The 19031-nt window shown below is 43.6% G+C and overlaps 1 pseudogene; it reads left to right on the top strand.

The window, feature by feature from the left end:
- The first annotated feature begins 731 nt into the window (after positions 1 to 731).
- Positions 732 to 4890, top strand: LOC115112543 (cap-specific mRNA (nucleoside-2'-O-)-methyltransferase 2-like; annotated as a pseudogene).
- The last annotated feature ends 14141 nt before the right edge of the window (positions 4891 to 19031 follow it).

Below are 19031 nucleotides of genomic sequence, written 5' to 3' on the forward strand. Positions count from 1 at the left end.
CAGAGGGTGTCATATGCTGAGGCAGTGACTAAAGTGGATGAGGATGGGTCAAGGGTGAGGGATCCTGAGAGGATCCCAGTGAGTAGTAGATTTGTGCAAGTATAGACAGATAGGCCAATCAGTGAGTTATGCTTCAGTAAGGTTAGCTTCTTAGCATTCATAGTAATGGTTATCAACTCTACCGCAGAAATGGTAAGTACATCACAGAAAATATATGTTGTGGTGGCAACTGCAGAGAAGTATTTGGGTATATGAGATTTAACTTCAGAAGAGTTACAGGGTGTGTTGAGGAGCAGTGTCCCATCTTCCCAGGCTGTTGGCCTGAGGTAGGATCCGAGAGGGTTAAAGAAGTGGAATAAGGTGATGGGTTTTGATGAGTATTAAGTTAGTTGATGGGGTAATAAAACATTTTTTTTTTTTTTTTCTGATTCCCTTTTCAATCTAGTATCCTAAAGTGTAATGGATCTATAGTTCATTTGGGGGCGGTAATGCAACATATTGAATGCCAACCGCCGTTAAACCTCACCGAAGAAGAATAATACAAAAAAAAAAAAAAAAAAAAACATGTAATAATATATATATATTCTGGGGTACATCTGTTTCACTCTCGGGACAAACCACACACAGCTGCAGGGAAGTGTCTGCCGAGAAGCCAGCTGTGCTTAGCTAAAAAGGATGTTAGCTGATTTATAATTTGCTAGGTAGGAATCAGAGTTGTGTAGTTTACGACCATGGAACAAAGTTAGTATTATTACGGCGGTAAACTTTTTAAAGTTACAAACAAAAGGTAACAACCGTAAGCGTTGTAATAGTGTGCCTGTTATGGAAGTGTTTTAACAGTAAACAAGCAAGGTATAGTAGCTAGTTAATGTTATTCAGAGATGGAGATGTTCCTTGACGCTAGAGAAACTAGCGTAGGTAGCTAACGAAATTCGTTTAGGCCTAAAAGGCGACCCGTAGTCTCCTGTTTAGCAACCTGGACTATGCCGCTGCACCTGCAAGGAGAGGGACACATGTGCTGTTAGCAACTCACAGAAGCATGTCCTGGCCTGTGTGAGGAGTGTGACCATTTAAACAACTTGCTCATTTATGTATCCCTTAAATATGTATTATAGCCAGCAATACAATTTAAATAAATTATTTCACCTTAAGCCATTTCATACAATGTGCCTAACGTTTAACTAGCTTTATTTAGTAGGTTAGTCAGGTGTAGCAAGCTGACCTGCCTGCTTGCTCTGGGTGCGTTCGTAAATCCGCTCTACTCCGATTTCAGAGCACTCGTCAGTGTGACAGGGCGCAGAATTAGTGATGAAATTACGAACGCTCAACATTCATTGAATATGGCCGTCGGCAAAAAAAACGTGATTAAATTGTTGCCAGCAGCACAGTTAGTCACCAAAGCTCTGAATAATGTGAAAACAGCCTAACCAGCTCTGCTATGGCGAGTAAAATGGTCAGAGGTGTTCTCTCATTTGTGTCTGGAAGTAGCTAGCCAACGTTAGCCAGTTCGCTTGGGTGATTGACTGCGGTTGTGAGTTCAGAACGCTCGGATCAACCCTATTCTTCTTTGGCCGGAGCGTCCAGTGGCGCTCTGAATGCTCCAAGAGTGAAACGCTCTGAATTTACAGCGTGCTCTGGTACTCCAGATTGAATTTACGAACACACCCTGTTGTTTGAGATTTTTAAAAATCTTTAACTAGGCAAGGCAGTTAGGACAAATTCTTTTTTACAATGACTGCCTAGGAACAGTGGGTAAACTGCCTTATTCAGGGGCAGAACAACAGTCAGCTCTGGGATTTGATCCACCTGTTACTGGCCCAACGCTCTAACTACTAGGCTACCTGCCGCCCCAGAAAATGATTAATGTACACTGCCAAATGTCCATTTAACATAAGGCAAGGCCTACTATTCCATCATAGTTAAATCACATTAACAACAATGTAGCTGGACATATGAATCAGTAATCAACTGCTGCCCATGCATATATAGAGTGACGGCAGTAGTTACGCAGAGCTGGGACCGGGCATTAATGCATATAAACTAAAAAGTCAACAAATACGGGTGTAAATAAAATACATTTACCTGATATAATCTACATTTTGCAGGGCATGCATTGCATAGTGTTGTGGATGTCAGTGGAGAGGATGAGTTGGGGCTGGGTGTCCAGTGGAGAGGATAAGTTGGGGCTGGGGAGCGAGGAGGAAACCTGTCAGACAGCAGCCCACCGATGTGGAAGCCTTTGACCCGGAAGTGGTTACGGAGGTCAGAGAACTCTTCAATAAAGTCAGGACATATGTCAAACCGGCAAATGGGGAGTGGTATATCCCTTACCCCAGCGAAGCACTGAGACACCCGGCCCAGGACCACATCCTCCTGCAGATCCTGAAGATGTCACTAAATGAGGTGAAGAACCGACTTAGCAATAAGGATCTGGAAGTCTAGCACCAACATACCAATTCCACCAACCGTGCCGGGAAGGTCATTGGTACTGTGCGAACCGCTGCCAATGCCGAGATCTGCACTCAGGCCTGGTGCACATTCTATGAGATCCTGGGCACCTTCAACCTTCTGCCATAGGAGGAGTTGTTCACCTGTGTGAGGCTCCAGGGTCTTTCATTGCCGCTCTGAACCACTACCTCAAAACTAGCGAGCACACGTGCTACTGTGACTGGAGTTGGGCAGCCAACACACTCAACCCCTATCACGAAACCAACGGAGGGGGCACCACCACCACAGACGACCGCCTCATTGCCAACACGCTGCCCTGGTGGTTCTTTGGCTCGGACAACACAGGCGACATCATGAGCCAGAGGCACCTGCTCGAGCTGCAGGGCTTTGTTGGTAACATGCTCAGTATTGATGTGGTGACGGCAGACGGGAGTTTGACTGTCAGGGGAACCCTGATGAGCAGGAGGCCCTGGTGGTGTCGTTGCACTACTGCAAGGCTGCGGCCGCACTCTTCCTTCTGGGCCCAGGAGGCTCGTTTGTACTAAAGCTGTTCACTCTGTACGAGCACTCCTCCCTCTGCCTGCTCTACCTGTTAAACTGCTGCTTCCGCTCCGTCAGCGTCTTCAAACCGGCCACCAGCAAAGCAGGGAACTCTGAGGTGTACGTCGTCTGTCTTCACTACGATGGTAGGAAGGCTGTGAGGCCCTTTCTGTCCAAGCTGATCTGTCACTTCTGGCCGGACCTGGCTGCCCGTGAAGCCCTATTCCCCAGCCAGCTCCTCCCGCAGTCGTTCCTGGCGCAACATGAGCAGGCGTGCTCCTACTTCCATGCCCTACAGACAAGGACGATTGGGGAAAACCTGAAATTGTTTGAGGGCCTCAATGAGAAGCAGAGGCAATGACTGGAAAACATCAGGGACTGCACTGCTCACGAGTACCTGCAGCGCTTCCAGGTAAGAGTGGCAAATGTGCAAAGTTAATTAACGTAGATAGCGAAGCCTATAGAGTGCTAAAAGTTTGCTGATGCCCTTTGACCATTAGTTGGACATAAAGTGCTAGGATAATAATTATCTACAATTTCAGAATAATTTGATGAGTATAATATGAGATATTCAGTGACTGATGGCCACATCCTCGATTTCATTTTGGTGGATCTGTCATTTAGTATCAGTGAATTGTTTAATACAAACTTCTGCATATAAAATTTCAAGCCAGGCTTGAGCTGTTCTTCCTATTCCTGTGTGTAGGTGAGTTCTCTGCCGCGGGCCCGCTGGTTGTCTCGTAACAGTGGCCCCAGCGTGTTGCAGCGTTACGGGTCGGTGGCCCCTGGGCCAGAAGAGAGAGCTGCAGGCCCTGGGCTGGAAGGAGCGTGATGGGAAGGGCCACAACGCTGCCTGGGTGGAAGGGCACGGGGGCATGCTGTGTGCTGGCAGGGCCGCTGGCAGAATGTCATATGGACACCTGGTTTGTGATAGTGGGGGCGACCCTCCCTGTAGTCAGGAACTCACCATTCTGTGATGGGGGTTTGTTGAACCACCTCAATGAAGCATTGGAGCAGGCATGCCCTGCCTGGACTCTGGTCCCTCCCTGTAGCTCCTGCCCAATGGTTTGTACCACCTCCATCCTCTCTGAGGTGGCAGCCCTATTGGGGGGGATTGTGAGGAGTAAGCTGGGGGGTTGGCGCTGGAGTTCCGTTCGGAGCCCTCGTTACCACCTACGGCCCGCACCACTCTGCATGACGGGGAGCTACAATATCAGAGAGACCTGCTGGGCTGCGTCCTGCTCTCCCTGCACCGCATGGGACCTGGCGACGCCCTCCTCCTGCCCCTCTCCACCTTTACCCGCGGCAACCGTCCAACCTCCATCACCTTAAGGTGTCCTTCTCCTCCAGGTGCTGCGGGGGCGGTGCTGGAATGTGTGGGGTTCTGTCGAGCTACCGCTCGACTCCTTCCCCACCTCGGTGACGTGCAGGAGCATATGGGCTGCCTGGCCATTGGGGAGGAGGACACTGACATTCTGCCTCCTGTTGGTCAGAGACAGGTACTGCAGTTTGTTCCCATGGAGCTTCTCAAAGGAGAGCTGACAAGAGTTCCTGTGGACCAAGAACTCAGCCATCGTCCATCAACGGCTGCACCTGCTCATGGAGGCTTAGCTGGGGTCAACAGAGGGGGCTCTGGGTGTCTCGAGTGGATTGTACGATATCCTGGCCTGAAAATAAGCACTGACTAGCTAATTTCTCTAGCCCCTACCCCATCAGTGTTGACAGATATGAAGGAAGTGTATGGGTGGAAGCCCCCCATAAACTTAATCCCATCTGGTCCCTTCAGATCTGTATCACAGAAGTGGGATAGGGTTGTTTTTGGACATTGCAACTTTCATTATTTAATAAGGGCACATTTGGTCCCTGTTTGGATGAAAATTAAATTTATTTGATATCTTTTGATTGGTGCTGTGATTCTTTTTTTAAATAATTGTCAACAGTTAATCTGTTCAAATGAGGACAACATTTGGTCACATTTCCCTGGGTCCCTGATCTAATGTATTTTTAGGACAGCACAACTCATGTACTGCTGATTCAAGTTATTTGAAATAAAAAATACATTTCATATTAGTTTCACTATTTAAATAAAAACATTATCATGCAGTTTGTTAGGAGTTAAAATGCCTTTTTTGTGTAATTTTCCTGACACTGTCTAACCAGAAGTGACTAAATACAGTAGATTGTGTGACTGTGTTTTTACCTGGGGACTGCTGTGAAGGCTAGCCGTGCATACGCTGTTTCACTCTGCAGGGGTTTGAAGAAAATGTAGTCTTGCCTCTCCGGCATCTATACTTAGACCCCATTTACACCTGGTGTTAAACTAAAAATGAATACCTGATTATGTAGGATCTGATAATGTCTGAGGCACAGCTGGCCTTGAAATGTCTCATACCAGTCTAACCTGCATTTCTATGTTTTCTTTGGAATGATGCATCCAGTAGAACAGGTAGCCTATGTGGTCAAGATACTTTATCGAAGAAAATGGTTGGACCAAAAATGTTCTGTTTTGGGAACATGTTGTGCAAGTCGATGTGTCCACAAAATGTGTTTTTATATATATTTTTGTATTGGTTTTGTACATGTTTTGTTTGCCTTTGAAAAAACGATTACATTTTTTTTTAGATTTATGTTCTTTTGAATATTTCAAGTGATTATATTTTTTTGGTGCATGTGGTATTCCCTCAAAAAAAATATTGACTTCATTGAATTCTTGCCTCGTTTTGCCTTTACTCCGTTTCTGTTCACTAAAGATGACTAGAGTTCGATTATTTATTTTCAAGCTATTCACAACAAAGAGCCTGGAACATAGCCATTTGTGAATACCAAGAAAAGTCTTCATTAGCAGAAGCTGTCAGGACAATCCTGGTGTCTACTTCTTGAAGAGGGTTTTCAAAGGTTTACCAAAGCGAGTGTGAACTCCCAGGGGTGCTCTGTAATGAACACAAGCTTCTGAAATCAGGGTAAAGAAAGATACTGGGAGATGATTCTTCTTTCTCTTTGTTATGCTCTGAATTTGTTTTCATAAAACCATCCAAAAGCACAATAAAGCAAACTTCTGAGCTACAGCCCTGAGCCTTGTTTATACAGTACCAATGTTCTGTCAGTACATGTTATAGGTAGATGATGTTGAACACATTCAGTTTGTCATTTTCACATTCTTCCTCTATCTCTCTTACGTTCTCTCTGTTCCCCCTTCTCTTTCTCAGCCTCTCCCCCCACACTCCTCCACTACAAACTCATCTCTGTTGATTTCAATAACTGTGGAGTGGAGGGCTTCAGTGAGTGTAGTGCGATCTAATGAATCGTTTTAATGGAACCATTGAATGATTCCGAGTAGAATTCCTGCTTTTGCTTCGATTAACCAAATCCACTCACCATCTGTGAGTGAGGGTAGAGATGGGGTTTGGAGAGGGGAGAGAGTAGCCGAGTCGGCAGCTTTATGTAATATTTGAACAACTAGCATCTCCCTTGGCAAAATTCACATGCCAGCGACTACTAATGAAGGACTGAGCAGATGTCTGGATGAACAGAAAAGGAGAGGGAAACAAGCCACCCCTCTGCAGGTTCACTCAGATCAGAATGTGCGTGTGAGAGAGTGTTGAGGCAACAGCAGAACAGAGAATAGTGTTTGTCTTTTTCTATGTCTGGTTTATCAGAATCTTGCTGTGTGGATGAGGCTAAATGGTGAACCATATGATGGATGGCTAATGTTCTACAGGGTCACACACACATTCTCACACTTTAAGCACTGACCTGGTATAAGGTCATTACCCACACATTGCCTTTGCTGAATAAATCACAGTTTGAATCACACAAACGTGTACATGCATGCACACAGACACGCAGACACACTAACAATAGCATGGAGAGTTTCAAAGGCATCAACTAAACATGGAAAATCTATGTCCATTTGATTACATTATGTCTGTGTGACAGTGAGTTTACTGATTAACTTCTGTCTGTGTAATATACTATAGATTAATTTATGTCACAGAGAGTGAAATAGTGTGTGTGGGTAAGCGAGGTAGATGACAATGAGTTATGATAGGCTTAAATTGGTGAGAAAGATAGAGATTGGTCAGGTGATTGGGTGACATTTACTGTAAATGTAATCCCTTTTCAATGCTCCAAATTTGTTCCTCTGTCAACGCTCTGTTCAATCCCAATCCACACACACACACACACACACACATAATGTTTGTTCATGATACACACATATCACAACTGCTGCTACCAGACGCTTAATTACCCTTGCCCCCCAATCCCCCCTTCCCTGATACGCACATGTGTACATATTGGACTATAAATTGTGCCTAACTGTATTATATTTATGCAAAAAAGTTTATTCTGGTCTACTGAGCCATTTACTTTATGTTCGTATCCTTTTATTTTATTATTTCTTATTGTTGTTGCATTTTCAAGAAGGAACCTGCAAGTAAGCATTTTGTTGAACCGTGTCTACAATGTGTATCCTGTACATACGACTAATAAAATGCTAAGCTTGAAACACACACACACACACACACGCACACACACACACACACACACACACACACACACACACACACACACACACACACTCTGGATCTTCTCTATGAACTCTGCCTCTTACACACTGAATGGATGAACCCCTGCCCCCTCTTCTGTGGATGGATGGTTTACACTGGTGGCATGATTCCAGCTACATTACAATCTGTGGAAAGCTTCTCCATCCATATGTCCCTCCATCCATCCAGGAGTGAATCCAAATAAAGATCAGGGATGTAATCACAACACCAGAGAGAAAGGCCAAAGGTGAAGTGAATGGAGTGGAAAGGACGTCTTCTTATAATAATTATAGTGAATAATTATGGGGGGAGCGTGTTGCATTGAAGATGTAGGGGCTTGTGTGGGAAATGACACTCTGCAAATCCCACCCGACGCCCCAGTGATGTTGTCCACCATGCTCCACGTCTGCCGCCCAGGTTATACTTGTGTGTTGATGTCAGCCATTGTGTGAAAGGGGGTATTTACTTTCTATGGGATGTCTCCAACCCTGGCTATGATAACAGACTGACATTGACATGTCATAGTGACAGTGTGTCAGACATAAATGGTTTACAGTGTCAGGGTTTTCAAATGATAACAGTATCAGCGTGTTTGGGTTTTTGGAATGATACATGTGCCACAGTGTGTTTCTGTTTGGAAATGATGGATTGATGAAGGTCTAGATTTTGGGAATGATGGAGTGTGGGGATTATAGCTCCATTCTGTGGCTGGTATCCCCTGAGACAAACTATCACACTGAGACACATTGGGATGCACAGACTTGATATAAACACCAAAGAAAAGCACAGTGAAAAGCTGTTTTCTGTTGCAGCAACAACAACAGGACAGAGGCAGTCACCCTCCCCTAGATGCATGCATGTACACGTTTGTGTGATTCAAACTGTGATTTATTCAGCAAACCCTCCTTGTTCCTACACTTGCTCAGTTACGAGAGAGAATAGATTTAAAGGAAGTAGGTAGAAAAAAGAGAGAAGAGTGAAGAGACATAGGAAGGGAGAGAGAGAGAGTAAGGAGACAGAGGAAAACGAAGGAAGATGAAAGTAGGGGAGATGCAGGAAGAGAGGGAGAGAGAGAGTTTAAAGAAAAGGAGGCGCGTGAAGAGGTTTGTGAGATGCAGTTGTTCTGCTGAGCCCATTCTGTTTTCTCCCCAGATGCTTGCTACAGGCAGAGCCTTCCGAAAGAGAACTGTGAGAGCAGCTGTGAGAGGAGCTGGGACACTGTACTGTTTGCTCTACAATAAACATGCAAATAGGAATAAATATAGAATAGAATAAAATAGAATAGAAATCAATGGCAAAGACTGGTAAATGCCTTCCAGTATGTGATTAACCAAGAGGAGCTTGTTGGGTAAATGAGGAGTAGGTGCCCCTGTTATGTCATTGATTAACGAATGAGTTCTGTCCAGCCTCACAAAGTTGCTATGCTAATAAACATATAGGGGTGAGTGGGAGAGGGGGGGTCTCCAGCCAAATCAAAGACTAACCAATCAGATGAGAAGGTGAAGGGGTGTGAGGATATGGATGGGTCACAAATCTCTGGATGGCACATGTTTTCCATCAATAAACAACAACAACAAATTAACCACTGACACCTAGTCTGGATTGGAATATCCATCTTTGTCGTTACTTGAAAATATTTCATTCTGCCCCCCAGTTAAACCGCTGGTTTTATCGATTGAGTATGTACATCATGATAGACTGTCTATGTATTGCTGACTCCAGATGATCTATGCTTTTGTCTCTTTAAAGTGTTCTTCATCAATGCTGTCTTTCTTCATGTATTTACATTCTGTCTTTCATTTGCCGTATTGAGCAAATGAGGCCTGTGTGTGTTCGTGTTTCCTAAAGATTAAAGTGTTTACTGATTTAATTAACATTTCTCCCCTAATCTGTGCTGATGTGACGAGTTGTCTGTCTGTGTTTGTGTGTGTGTGTGTGTATGTGTTTGTGTGAGAGAGAGAAAGAGTGTGTGTGTGCACTTGAAAGTGTGCATGTGCAACTGTGTGTGTATATGTGTGACTGGGTATGTGCATGCGTGCATGGTGGCACACAGAGCAGTCCCATAACACACACAGTGCCTTAGGTGAACTTCTGTACTGGTCGTATTTGGGAACAGAGCCAAAAATTTGGGAATGAAATTCAAACACTCTTAACAACCATGTGGAGCCTGCATAGTCTGACACTCTAATAGTCTACTGCAGTCATCCCTCTTAAGCTCTCACCCATCAACATAATGGAGATGATTTAGTGTTTGTGTATATGATTAGATGAGGAATGGTACTGGTGAGACTGGTCTGAGGTCAGTCTTCTGTATTTATGATTTCTGTGCTGTGAGCTGGAGAAACTGACGCAAACACCCCTCTCAGTTTTATTGCAGTCTCGCTCCTCCTTCTCACATGACAATTTACTGTCATAACTCAGTGTCAGTGTGTGATAAATGGATGAATGTGCAGCTTTGATGATGTGTCTGTAAATTCCACATCTTCCTTTCCCAAACCTGTGTTTCCATTTATCTTGGTAAGTGGAGGCCTTACACTCCCCTTGCAGTAAGGGTTGTGATTCTATAGGCCCCAGCCCAGCTCAGAGTGAGGGTGTGTGGGTCGGGACCATCAAGTGGCTTTTCTCTTCCTGTCACTGTAAAGTGTAAACTAATGCCATGAAGCCTCTCTCATGCATTACAGTATGGTCATTAGTGCGCTTATTGACCCCATACGAGGGGTCATTTATTCATGCTTTTAATCCTTTTAAGAGCTCCAATTGGGCTCCATTAATTGACACTACTTCAGTTTCCATGGAGACACAATACTTTTTAATTTCCTTGCATTTATACACCCACTCCTTTACTTCTCACCCTTTTCTATAAGCACACGTGACAATGAGAAATCGTTACCATTTATGCAGAGGCACCTATTTATAGAGAGGGTATTTTCTGATCCAAAAAATGGTTTGGGGTGAGTAATCGCCTTTGATGTGAGGCCTTGCTCACACTGGCTCAGATCAAAGCTCTAAACAGGCCTATGTGTAAAGTTCCCTATAGCCTATGCTTTATGGACTACTAATAAGCACATCACTTGTCCTAAATTCTTGAATATACACTCTGAAACGTGGTTGGTTATTTCATGACAGGGATATAACTAATCTAATGGCACAAGCCATATGACCAATAAGTATTCAGACCCCTTGACTTTTTCCACATTTTGTTACGTTACAGCCTAATTCTAAAATTGATTAAATTACACACAATATCATATAATGACAAGGTGAAAACAGAAATGTTTGCAAATGTATTAAAAATTAAAAACAGAAATACCAAATGTACATAAGTATTCAGATCCTTTGCAATGAGACTTGAAATTTAGATCGGGTGCATCCTGCTTCCATTGATCATCCTTGAGATGTTTCTACAACTCCACCTGTGGTAGATTCAATTGATTGGACATGATTTGGAAAGCCCAAAACATTGTCAAAGACTCCAGTCACCCAAGTCATAGGCTGTTCTCTCTGCTACCGCACAGCAAGCGGTACCGGAGCACCAACTCTAGGACCAAAAGGCTCCTTAACAGCTTGTACCCCCAAGCAATGAGACTGCTGAACAATTAATAAAATGGCCACCCGGACTATTTACATTGACCCCCACTCATTATCTATGCATACAGTGCCTTGCGAAAATATTCGGCCCCCTTGAACTTTGCGACCTTTTGCCACATTTCAGGCTTCAAACATAAAGATATAAAACTGTATTTTTTTTGTGAAGAATCAACAACAAGTGGGACACAATCATGAAGTGGAACGACATTTATTGGATATTTCAAACTTTTTTAACAAATCAAAACTGAAAAATTGGGCGTGCAAAATTATTCAGCCCCTTTACTTTCAGTGCAGCAAACTCTCTCCAGAAGTTCAGTGAGGATCTCTGAATGATCCAATGTTGACCTAAATGACTAATGATGATAAATACAATCCACCTGTGTGTAATCAAATCTCCGTATAAATGCACCTGCACTGTGATAGTCTCAGAGGTCCGTTAAAAGCGCAGAGAGCATCATGAAGAACAAGGAACACACCAGGCAGGTCCGAGATACTGTTGTGAAGAAGTTTAAAGCCGGATTTGGATACAAAAAGATTTCCCAAGCTTTAAACATCCCAAGGAGCACTGTGCAAGCGATAATATTGAAATGGAAGGAGTATCAGACCACTGCAAATCTACCAAGACCTGGCCGTCCCTCTAAACTTTCAGCTCATACAAGGAGAAGACTGATCAGAGATGCAGCCAAGAGGCCCATGATCACTCTGGATGAACTGCAGAGATGTACAGCTGAGGTGGGAGACTCTGTCCATAGGACAACAATCAGTCGTATATTGCACAAATCTGGCCTTTATGGAAGAGTGGCAAGAAGAAAGCCATTTCTTAAAGATATCCATAAAAAGTGTTGTTTAAAGTTTGCCACAAGCCACCTGGGAGACACACCAAACATGTGGAAGAAGGTGCTCTGGTCAGATGAAACCAAAATGGAACTTTTTGGCAACAATGCAAAATGTTATGTTTGGCGTAAAAGCAACACAGCTCATCACCAAGAACACACCATCCCCACTGTCAAACATGGTGGTGGCAGCATCATGGTTTGGGCCTGCTTTTCTTCAGCAGGGACAGGGAAGATGGTTAAAATTGATGGGAAGATGGATGGAGCCAAATATAGGACCATTCTGGAAGAAAACCTGATGGAGTCTGCAAAAGACCTGAGACTGGGACGGAGATTTGTCTTCCAACAAGACAATGATCCAAAACATAAAGCAAAATCTACAATGGAATGGTTCAAAAATAAACATATCCAAGTGTTAGAATGGCCAAGTCAAAGTCCAGACCTGAATCCAATCGAGAATCTGTGGAAAGAACTGAAAACTGCTGTTCACAAATGCTCTCCATCCAACCTCACGGAGCTCGAGCTGTTTTGAAAGGAGGAATGGGAAAATATTTCAGTCTCTCGATGTGCAAAACTGATAGAGACATACCCCAAGCGACTTACAGCTGTAGTCGCAGCAAAAGGTGGTGCTACAAAGTATTAACTTAAGGGGGCTGAATAATTTTGCACGCCCAATTTTTCAGTTTTGATCTGTTAAAAAAGTTTGAAATATCCAATAAATGTCGTTCCACTTCATTATTGTGTCCCACTTCTTGTTGATTCTTCACAAAAAAATACAGTTTTATATCTTTATGTTTGAAGCCTGAAATGTGGCAAAAGGTCGCAAAGTTCAAGGGGGCCGAATACTTTCGCAAGGCACTGTAGTCACCTTACCCCTGCCTACATGTACAAATTACCTCGACTAACCTGTACTCCCGCACATTCACTGTATATAGCCTCGTTATTGTTATTTTATTGTGTTACTTTTTTATAATGTTTTACTTTAGTTTATTTGGTAAATATTTTATTAACTCTTTCTTTTAGCGCTAAAATTGATCAATTGAAAGTGTGGGTTCACAGCTCCAATCCAGATGTGTTGATCATTACTGAGACGTGGTTAAAAGGAAGAGTGTTTTTCATACTGATGTTAACCTTTCTGGTTATAACCTTTTTCTGCAAGACAGATCTTCCAAAGGTGGGGGAGTAGCAATCTTTACCAAGGATCACCTTCAGTGCTCGGTTGTCTCCACCAAGTCTGTCCCCAAACAATTTGATTTTCTGGTTTTAAGTATTAAACTTTCAAATAGCTCTTTGTTGACTGTTGCTAGGTACTATTGTCCTCCATCAGCACCGGCCTGTACCCTACTTGCCCTAAACTCTCTCCTGGCCCCTTACACTAAGTCTGAATTTGTCTTGTTAGGTGACCTAAACTGGGACATGCTTAAACCACCTGACCAAGTCCTAAATCAATTGGACTCCCTAAATCTTTCTCAGATTATTACCAATCCCACAAGGTATGACTCCAAACACCCAGAAAAGGCTAATTTCCTCGATGTTATCCTCACAAATAATCCTGATAGGTATCAGTCTGGTGTTTTCTGTAATAACCTTAGTGATCACTGTTTTACAGCCTGGGTTCGTAATGGTTGCTCAGTGAAACGACCTGTCCTGATTTGTCATAGACTGTCACGTTCTGACCTTAGTTCCTTTGTTTTGTCTTTGTTTTAGTATGGTCAGGGTGTGAATTGGGTGGGTTGTCTATGTTCCGTTTTCTATGTTGTGTTTTTGCGTTTGGCCTGGTATGGTTCTCAATCAGAGGCAGGTGTCATTAGTTGTCTCTGATTGAGAATCATACTTAGGTAGCCTTTTTCCACCTGTGTTGTGTGGGTGTTTATTTTCTGTTCCGTGTTTGTATTTCACCGTTCAGGACTGTTTTCGTTACGTTCTCGTGTTTTGTTGTTTTTGTGCAAGTATTCGTTTTCCTTAAAAGGAGAATATGAATACTTACCATGCTGCACCTTGGTCCTCCTCTCTCTCTCCCAATGATGAGTGTTACATAGACGCTTCCTAAAAAACTTTAATGAGCAAGCCTTCTTTCATGAACTGGCCTCTGTAAAATGGTATAGAATCAGCTTGAAACGTCACGCTGGTATAAAGGATTTGGAGACAGGCGCAGGAATACACAATAGGGGTTTTTAATACACCCAAAACAAACACACAAAAACACTGGGCTGTACCCAAACAAAAGAGTGAGGGTAAACCTCGTTGAAGAACACAGGACGATACCATAATACACAATATATAAAGCGCACAGCATAACAGCTGCATCAACACATAGGTACTCACACGACCAACAAACACAGGAACAATAATCAAACAGGACAATGGTGAACAAAGGGCACTTATACAATTACTAATCAAAGGGAATAGGGACCAGGTGTGCGTAATGACAGTTCCGGAGGGATCCGTGACAGTACTCCCCCCCCCTTGCACTGCACTATCTGCGCAACAACACCGGCCTCGAGGGTGATCACAGGAACGTGATCAACAGGAACCAGATCACTACCAGATGCAGCTGTCGGACAGGCCAGTTGCATTGCGGGGGCGCCTGACGGACCAGTCGCAGAATCGTCGGAAGGGCCATTCCCGCTGTCTCCCTTAATGGTAGATTATTCTGTCACGCTGGTATAAAGGATTTGGAGACAGGCGCTGGAATATAAAATAGGTTTTTTTAATACACCCGAAACAAACACATATTCAAAAACACTGGGCTGTACCCAAACAAAAGAGCGAGGGTAAACCTTGTTGAACGTCACGGGACGATACCCGTAATACACAATACATAAAGCATGCAGCTTAACAGCTACACCAACGCATAGGTACTCACACGACCAACGAATATGGGAACAATAATCAAACAGGACAATGGTGAACAAAGGGCACACTTATAATTACTAATCAAAGGGAATAGGGACCAGGTGTGCGTAATGACAGTTCCGAAGGGATCCGTGACATGATCCCCTCTGTCGAAGACGCTTGGACCTTCTTTTTCCCCCGATATTTTCAGTGGTATTGTTAACAAACCTGCCCCCATAAAGAAAATGAGAATTAAAAACAGGTTCAGCCCCTGGTTTGATCTTGCAGAGTTACTCCACCTCAAGAATTGCATTTGGAGAAATGCTCGGCACACTCATACTCATGCTGACTGGCTCTCGTTCAGGCAAATGAGAAATAAGTGCACTCAGGTGATCCGGAAGGCCAAAGTTAGTTACTTTAAGGAGCAGTTCTTTCTCTATGGGTCTAACCCCAAGAAGTTCGGGAAAACGGTTAAATACCTGGAGAATAAACCCTCCTCCTCACAGCTGCCCGTGTCCCTTAAAGTTGATGATGTGGTCGTTCCTGACAAGAAGCACATGGCTGAGCTCTTTAATCACCACTTCATTAAGTCAGGATTCCTATTTGACTCAGCCATGCCTCCTTGCCTGTCCAACATTTCCTCATCTCCCACCCCTTCTAATGTGACTATCTCCAATGCTTCTCCCTGTTTTTTCCCTGCCCCGCAACAAACGTTTCTCTCTGTAGGCAGTCACTGAGTCAGAGGTGCTAAAGGAGCTCCCGAAACTTGACCCCAAAAAACATCTGGGTCAGATGGTTTAGACCCTTTCTTCTTTTAAGGTTGCTGCCCCTATCATCGCCAAGGCTATCTCCAACCTTTTTAACCTGTCTCTCCTTACTTGGGAGGTTCCCATTGCTTGTAAGACAGCCACATTTCTGCCTTCATTTAAAGGTTGAGATCAAGCTGATTCTAACTGTTATAGGCCTATTTCTATTTGCCTTGTTAATCAAAAGTGTTGGAAAAACATGCCAATAATCAATTGACTGGCTTTCTCTCAGAGTGCAGTGTATAAAGTCAGAAAATCTGCTGTCTCAGCAGAGCCTGTCACCAAGAATCTGCTGTCTCAGCAGAGCCTGTCACCAAGAATCTGCTGTCTCAACAGAGCCTGTCACCAAGGGAGTACCCCAAGGCTCAATCCTACACCCCACGCTCGTCTTAATTTACATCAACAACAGCTCAGGCACTAGGAAGTTCTCTCCTCCATTTATATGCAGATGATACAGTACTATATTCAGCTGCCCCCTCCCTGGATTTTGTGTTAAATATTCTACAACAAAGCTTTCTACGTGTCCAACAAGCTTTCTCTACCCTTAACCTTGTTCTGAACACCTCCAAAACAAAGGTCATGTGGTTTGTAAGAAGAATGCCCGTCTCCCCACAGGTGATTACTACCACTGAGGGTTTAGAGCATAAGGTAGTCACCTCAAACAATTACTTGGGATTATGGCTAGGCAGTACATTGTCCTTCTCTCAGCACATACTGTATCAAAGCTGCAGGCTAAAGTTAAATCTAGACATGGTACCCTCTATCGTAATCACTCCTCTTTCACCCCAGCTGCCAAACTAACCCTGATTCAGAAGACCATCCTACCCATGCTAGATTATGGAGACATCATTTAAAGATCGGCAGGTAAGGGTGCTCTCGAGCGGCTAGATGTTCTTAACCATTCGGCCATCAGATTTTCCACCAATGCTCTTTATAGGACACATCACTGGACTCTATACTCTATACTGTAAACTGGTCATCTCTGTATACCCGTCGCAAGACCCACTGGTTGATGCTTATTTCTAAAACCCTCTTAGGGCTCACTCCCCCTATCTGAGATATCTACTGCAGCCCTCATCCTCCACATACAACACCCATTCTGCCAGTCACATTCTGTTAAAGGTTCCCAAAGCTCTCACATCCCTGGGTCGCTCGTCTTTTCAGTTCACTGCATCTAGCGACTGGAATCAATCATAGACTCAATCATAGACACTTTTACTGACAGTTGTGGCTGCTTAGCATGATGTATTGTTGTCTCTACCTTCTTGCCCTTTGTGCTGTTGTCTGTGCCCAATAATGTTTGTACCATGTTTTAGTGCTGCTACCATGTTGTGTTGCTACCATGTTGTTGTCATATGTTGCTGCCTTGCTATGTTGTTGTCTTAGGTCTCTCTTTATGTAGTGTTGTGTTGTCTCGCCGTGATGTGTGTTTTGTCCTATATTTTTTATATATATATATATATATATATATTTAAATCCCCGTCCCAGCAGGAGGCCTTTTGCCATTTGGTGGGCCATCATTGTATACAGTATAAGAATTTGTTCTTAACTGACTTGCCTAGTTAAATAAAGGTTAAATAAAAACAATTACAAAATCAATACACCCAGTCACTACAAAGATACAGGTGTCCTTCTTAATTCAGTTGCCGAAGAGGAAGGAAACCACTCAGGGATTCATCATGAGGCCAATGGTGACTTTAAAACAGTTACAGAGTTTAATGGCTGGGATAGGAGAAAACAAAGGATGGATCAACTGTCACACCCTGATCTGTTTCACCTGTCTCCACCCTCCTCCAGGTGTTGCCCATCTTCCCCATGTGTTCTCTGTTTGTCTGCTGCCAGTTCATTTTGCTTTGTTAAGCCTACCAGCATTTTTCCCGTGCTCCTGTTTTTCTCTAGTTCCTGTTTTATAGTTTTCCCAGTTTTGACCGTTCTGCCAGCCCTGACCCTGAGCCTGAGCCTGCCTGCCGTTCTGTACCTTGTCACACCACCCTGAATTACTGACCCCTGCCTGCCGTTCTGTACCTTTCGGACTCTGCTCTGGATTACTGACCTCTGCCTGCTCTTGACCTATCGTTTGCCTGCCCTAATGTTTAGTAAAAAAAATGTATTACTTCAAAACTGTCTGCATCTGGGTCATCTCCTGAGCCTTGATATCAACAACATTGTAGTTACTCCACAGTACTAACCTAATTGAAAGAATGAAAAGAAGCAAGCCTGTACAGAATAAAACTATTCAAAATCATGCATCTTGTTTGCAATAAGCCACTAAAGTAAAACTACAAAAAATGTGGCAAAAATATTAACTTTATGTCCTGAATACAAGCGTTATATTTAGGGAAAATCCAGCACAACACATCACTGAGTAACATTCTTCGTATTTTCAAGCATGTTGGTGGCTGCATCAAATCAAATCAAATTTTATTTGTCACATACACATGGTTAGCAGATGTTAATGCGAGTGTAGCGAAATGCTTGTGCTTCTAGTTCCGACAATGCAGTAATAACCAACAAGTAATCTAACTAACAATTCCAAAACTACTGTCTTATACACAGTGTAAGGGGATAAAGAATATGTACATAAGGATATATGAATGAGTGATGGTACAGGGCAGCATACAGTAGATGGTATCGAGTACAGTATATACATATGAGATGAGTATGTAGACAAAGTAAACAAAGTGGCATAGTTAAAGTGGCTAGTGATACATGTATTATGTAAGGATGCAGTCGATGATATAGAGTACAGTATATACGTATGCATATGAGATGAATAATGTAGGGTAAGTAACATTATATAAGGTAGCATTGTTTAAAGTGGCTAGTGATATATTTACATCATTTCCCATCAATTCCCATTATTAAAGTGGCTGGAGTTGGGTCAGTGTCAATGTCAGTGTGTTGGCAGCAGCCACTCAATGTTAGTGGTGGCTGTTTAACAGTCTGATGGCCTTGAGATAGAAGCTGTTTTTCAGTCTCTCGGTCCCAGCTTTGATGCACCTGTACTGACCTCACCTTCTGGATGATAGCGGGGTGAACAGGCAGTGGCTCGGGTGGTTGATGTCCTTGATGATCTTTATGGCCTTCCTGTAACATCGGGTGGTGTAGGTGTCCTGGAGGGCAGGTAGTTTGCCCCCGGTGATGCGTTGTGCAGACCTCACTACCCTCTGGAGATCCTTATGGTTGAGGGCGGAGCAGTTGCCGTACCAGGCGGTGATACAGCCCGCCATGATGCTCTCGATTGTGCATCTGTAGAAGTTTGTAAGTGCTTTTGGTGACAAGCCGAATTTCTTCAGCCTCCTGAGGTTGAAGAGGCGCTGCTGCGCTTTCTTCACGACGCTGTCTGTGTGAGTGGACCAATTCAGTTTGTCTGTGATGTGTATGCCGAGGAACTTAAAACTTGCTACCCTCTCTACTACTGTTCCATCGATGTG

This window comes from Oncorhynchus nerka, linkage group LG27 (assembly GCF_034236695.1).
Source record: "Oncorhynchus nerka isolate Pitt River linkage group LG27, Oner_Uvic_2.0, whole genome shotgun sequence".
NCBI lineage: Eukaryota > Metazoa > Chordata > Actinopteri > Salmoniformes > Salmonidae > Oncorhynchus > Oncorhynchus nerka.